This window comes from Dermochelys coriacea, chromosome 2 (assembly GCF_009764565.3).
Source record: "Dermochelys coriacea isolate rDerCor1 chromosome 2, rDerCor1.pri.v4, whole genome shotgun sequence".
NCBI classification, from domain to species: domain Eukaryota; kingdom Metazoa; phylum Chordata; order Testudines; family Dermochelyidae; genus Dermochelys; species Dermochelys coriacea.
The window spans coordinates 34,030,749-34,036,748 of record NC_050069.1 but is presented as its reverse complement, the minus strand read 5'-3'; positions in this window follow the sequence as shown (position 1 = coordinate 34,036,748).

Here is a 6,000-nt window from a genome sequence, read left to right as displayed (position 1 = left end):
CAATCTGAAGCAAATACTCACCAGCAACCACACACCACACAACAGAACCACTAACCCAGGAACCTATCCTTGCAACAAAGCCCGTTGCCAACTCTGTCCACATATCTATTCAGGGGATACCATCATAGGGCCTAATCACATCAGCCACACTATCAGAGGCTCGTTCACCTGCGCATCTACCAATGTGATATATGCCATCATGTGCCAGCAATGCCCCTCTGCCATGTACATTGGCCAAACTGGACAGTCTCTACGTAAAAGAATGAATGGACACAAATCAGACGTCAAGAATTATAACATTCAAAAACCAGTTGGAGAACACTTCAATCTCTCTGGTCACTCGATCACAGATCTTAGAGTGGCTATACTTCAACAAAAAAGCTTCAAAAACAGACTCCAACGAGAGACTGCTGAATTGGAATTAATTTGCAAACTGGATACAATTAACTTAGGCTTGAATAGAGACTGGGAATGGATGAGTCATTACACAAAGTAAAACTATTTCCCCATGAAGAAAAGGAGTACTTGTGGCACCTTAGAGACTAACAAATTTATTAGAGCATAAGCTTTCGTGAGCTACAGCTCACTTCATTGGTATTTCTCCCTCCCTCCCACCCCACCCCCCACTGTTCCTCTGATATTCTTGTTAACTGCTGGAATTAGCCTACCTTGCTTGTCACCATGAAAGGTTTTCCTCCTTTTCCCCCCCCTGCTGCTGGTGATGGCTTATCTTAAGTGATCACTCTCCTTACAGTGTGTATGATAAACCCATTGTTTCATGTTCTCTGTGTGTGTGTATATAAATCTCTCCTCTGTTTTTTCCACCAAATGCATCCGATGAAGTGAGCTGTAGCTCACGAAAGCTTATGCTCTAATAAATTTGTTAGTCTCTAAGGTGCCACAAGTACTCCTTTTCTTTTTGCGAATACAGACTAACACGGCTGCTACTCTGAAACAGACATAGCAGAGGCCATAATTTGGCCCACAGAACCTTTATTATAAATGATGGTGTGGGAGAAAGAAAGATCCCAACTTGATCTGAGCTCAAAGTAGATTTATAGGCTTGACAATTAGAAAAAGAGAAAAAATACTTGTAAATTGAGCCAATTTGCATAATAGAAAGAAGGAGAAACAAACACAAGCCCCACAATGTCATTTGTGCAGTCATTTTCTGTGACACTCTCTCTAAACACTGGTCCTCAATTCTCTTTTAGAGTATGTCTACATTGCAAGTGTCAAGAGGATCAGGTTACTCTAATAGCTGCCAGGTCAGTTATTTCACTCCTGGGGGAAGAGCTGGCATGAACAATCCATTTACAGGTGCTGTGTAGGTCCATTAGTGAAGAGTTAGTCAATACATGGCAATTGGTTTGCAGGTTACATCAGGAGGATAAATCCTGCTCTCATTTATCCTGGTATAAATCCAGAATGACTCTAATGAAGTAGCTGGAGTCTCTCTGATTTAAACCAGTAGAAATGAAAGAGGAATTCAATTCAGAGATACATACAGTTTCCTAAAAAGAAAAGGAGTACTTGTGGCACCTTAGAGACTAACAAATTTATTAGAGCATAAGCTTTCGTGAGCTACAGCTCACTTCATCGGATGCATTTGGTGGAAAAAACAGAGGAGAGATTTATATACACACACACAGAGAACATGAAACAATGGGTTCAGTTTCCTGAAATAGAAAGAAAGTAAGAAAGAAAGAAAGAAAGAAAGCAAGCATTTTGAATGACAAAAATCTCTTCAGATTCACGATGAACACATGTACTATATAAGGTATAAAAGCAGATGATAAAATAAGTCAGATATTCAAATGCTGTCAAATTAAAATCCTAATTTTATTTTATTAGGTGGCAACAAAGAAAGCTGAACCCTAACCCTAACATTGGAGTTGGTCTAAATCATCTGAACTTTTGAAATTTCCTTTAACATTTTTACTAAAATTTTGAATTGGGGAAAAAAATAGCAACGGCAGCAGCAAGAAAAGACTTTGGAGATTTTGTAAAATTTTGTTGCTGTGTTTTTGACCAGCTCTGCTGAAAATCCACTTTTAAAAACTTTTTCCTTCCAAAACAGCTCCAGAGGAAGCAACTAAAGAAAACGGCTGATTTTGCATTTTGTTTTTAAAATGTTCCATTTTATCCCACAGAAGCCTTTACGATTAAGGATGCAGCTACCATTTGCATATCACAAATTTTAGTTAAGTTACAGAATGAAAAACATAAATTAAAAATAATTTCTTAACAGTTGTATTCCTAGCACAGAAAGGTAGAACTGAAGTAGTGTGAGTTAGAGACCTGTTCCTTATTCCTAAGGTAAGGAAAAACATACCAAGAGTTAAAAATAACAAGTTACCTGCAGGAAGAGAAGAAATGAAGCAAATAGCAGCCAGTCACAAAATGGTTGCTTTAGTGCTGCAGCTGCTTGACTCTGCCAAATTTAAAGAGTTGCTCTCAGAAAGTCATGCTGGGGGGAAAGTTCTTAAAGAAAGGCAAACCTGCTCTGGAAAGAGTAAGTGAAGGCCAAGCATAAAAGAAAGGACTCCTGGGGGAAAGTACTTTATGTCAACAGTGATATTTTAAAATTAACAGCAATATAAGCTCATATTCAATATTTGAAGCTTTCACTAATAACACCATCAATCTTTTCTAGTTTAAAACCATGGATCATAAACAATCAATAGCTTGCTGACCTGGGGACATACAAAATTGTTGTGAAGATGTGAGTAGCCACTTCCCCCAGCCCAAAACAAAAAACAAAAGAAAACCCAAACAGACAAAAACAAAACAAATAGCAAAAAAATTCTGTTCTCCTGTTTTAGGAGAGAAACCATTTGATTCAATAGATAGTGTCACTTTTCTTCATACAAAACAAAAAGGTAGAATCTGCCTTAGGGGAAAGTAAGCCATTCATTAGAAAAGATCTTTAAAGAACCTGTTTCTGATCTGTAGAGGAAGCAGGCTTAGCCTTTGGAGTAACACAAACTGTTTCTATCTTCACCTCTGAGAGATGGGCTTTTCTTTCCTCCTTTCCTGCCCCCTCCCCCAAATAATCTTTGCAATTCATATCCATGTAGACAAAACCTCTCTCACAGATACTCCCTGAAATATCCTCTTGGCTGAGTGTGGGAGGTCCCAGTCTCTGCCCCAAGAGGATCACTCCTGGAATCCAGACAAGCACAAGGAAACATAGGGCAAACCTTGATAACCGGTCAGTGTTCTGAATACTTTGTTGGGATCCCGATGGATAAAGGGAGGATGCAAACAAATGCCAAAGGACTTTTGGATATAGCCAGAAAGGTGATATTGATGCTAGGTGGAGTCGGCAGTAACAAGGGCCAGGTCCAATATCTAAGGGTCCCCTTTAACAATACAAAACAGAACTGGCTCAAGACCTCACCCAGTAATCTGGGACAATTTAACACCACCCCAGGCACCTCTTAGAGGCAATACTTCTCCACTCACAAGCACTGAGTCTGTGTATAACAAAGAGAACTTTTCTTTAAAAGGAAAAGGGGACCCAGCATTAACTTGGGAAAATGCCACCATGATTGCTACAGGCAAACACCCACAGCACAGTGCATTGAGTAGTTTCCTTTGCCTCAGTTTCTCACTGGTGGTGTGAAAATCTGACAAAATATGTCCCTTAACACACCACTCCCTTCTCCCTCTGCTGTAGCCCACTTACAGTAGGCTGGCCTTGGTTAGCAAAGAGGTAGCACCAGAATTCAGAGGTGCATTCACAGGGATTCATCTCCCACCCTGGGGTGGGGAGGCCTGAGCAATGCCTCTGCTACTGCCACATCTGCAACTGGTTCACAACTGCCACTGTCTCTCTGCCACTGCTGCTGCCACCACCTCTCTCAGGTCACATTCTGAGGTTCCACCACCTGACCCAGCTTTCAGTGATTTCAACCGAGAGTGGAGAACCTCACTGCCAGTGCAGTTTCTTTCACGGCAACACTGTCCCCACCCAAAGTCTAATGCTTAGCTCTTTGACCTGATCAGTAGTGCAGTTAGTTCCAGGACTCACTCACTCTCTCTCTCACACACACATCTTCACTGTGATTTGGCATCCTTACCCTCTGATTAGCATGTGAGGTTCAGGGTGACCCCCCTCAATCAGGGCATGGTAAACACAATTCTGTGGCCCTTTACTGCTGCAATAAGGATAGCAGCATCCCATTACCCCTGCATTCAAACACTAGAGTGATTTGTAACCCAAAACCATCCAAAAAGTGACCATTTTGGCAAAGCAGCTCCAGCTGCCGTGCATCTAGATAGAATAGGCACTGTATGCATGCACAGTCTGCTCCTGAAGTTTTTTCCCACAGCTCATCACTAGATGTTAGGAGAGAGCTCATTCAAACCCTGCTTACATCAACAGTGCACCTGACCAGCTTTTTACTCAGTTTCTCAGAAGGAAAATGAAAAGAATCTCAGTCAGAGTAAACACCAAGTAAAAGTGAACTATCCAGACAAACACAGCAGGAAAGAAGGCGGCATGGTTTCATAGAATCAAAGAATCATAGAAGATTAGGGTTGGAAGAGATATCAGGAGGTCATCTAGTCCAACCCCCTTCTCAAAGAAGGACCAGCCAGGGCTTTGTCAAGCTGGGCCTTAAAAACCACTAAGGATGGAGAGTCCACCACCTCCCTAGGTAACCCATTCCAGTGCTTCACCACCCTCCTAGTGAAATAGTTTTTCCTAATATCCAACTTAGACCTCCCCCACTGCAACTTGAGACCATTACTCCTTGTTCTGTCATCTGCCACTCCTGAGAACAGCCGAGCTCCATCCTCTTTGGAACCCTCCTTCAGGTAGTTGAAGGCTGCTATCAAATCCCCCCTAATTCTTCTCTTCCTTGGTTCTTTGAGATGGACTCTGTCTCACCAGGTGAGTGCTCTCTTACCATCTGCTAGTTGGGACTGTGGAGCGCTGGAGAAGGCCTGACAGGTGCTGGCCAAGAGAAACTGTAGATATTGGTGCTTTCCCAGATAATGGAAGAAACAAGTACCCTGGGCCTGATCCAAAGCCTGCTGAAGCTACTGCAAAGAATCCTATTGACTTCAGTGGGTTTTGAATCAGGCCTATTGTGATCAGAATTCCATGCAACAGCTGAGGTCAGAGAATGACTTCAGGTTAACTTTTTAAAAATGTTTATCTAATTGTAGGCTGTTCTGAAGTCTTTCAACCTTAGGCAGCTCTAATCTGTCCTAGGGCCTGGCCTGGCGCAGAGAAGGTCAATCATCCCAGGGGCTCCTCTTCTACAATTGAAGATCTGGCCACTTTCTTCACACTGGACCCTGTGACCGTGGAAGGCCAGATGCCAGCTTTTGCCCTGGCTGCAAGCGTAAGCTAAGGACTGGAGACCAGGCCAGTTCATCTGTAGGTTGGTTTGCTCAAAAGAGATATTAGTCTTATAAGAATGTATTTAGTGTTTATACTCTATGAAATGCTTGTAAATTGCTGTATGCCTTAATTTCACTTGCAATGTCTGTATTCCATGAAATAAGAAAATATGTAAGTTTTGTTTTACAACTGTGAAAATGTTTGCTCTGAACTTGTGAACCTAGGCTCAGGAATTGTCCCCACCACCCATCCAGAAGGACTATCAAAATCAAAAGGGTCATCAAGGATCAGCGCAATACAAAGGATTGGTTAATGGTCTTATTATCACACCTGGGCAATACTATGTGCAAGCAAGCTTGTCCTTTAGCTTGGAAGTTGAACGAAAGAAATAAAACAAAGCCCCAGGAAAATTTTCCATCTTTTTGGCTCTTTGAACTCTGAAGAGCCAGAGACGCTGAGCCAGAGACACTTTAGTCTGCCCTGAAAGACACTTTAAATGGACAGATCACTATAACTCTGTCACTCTGAGGATGTAGATGGTAACTCGTGTGTGTAAGTTAGCTTGCTTTAACTGGTAAATAACTCTAATTTCTTTGTCCTAGTTAATGAACCTTAAAATAGTTTGTTACAGGATTGGCTACAGG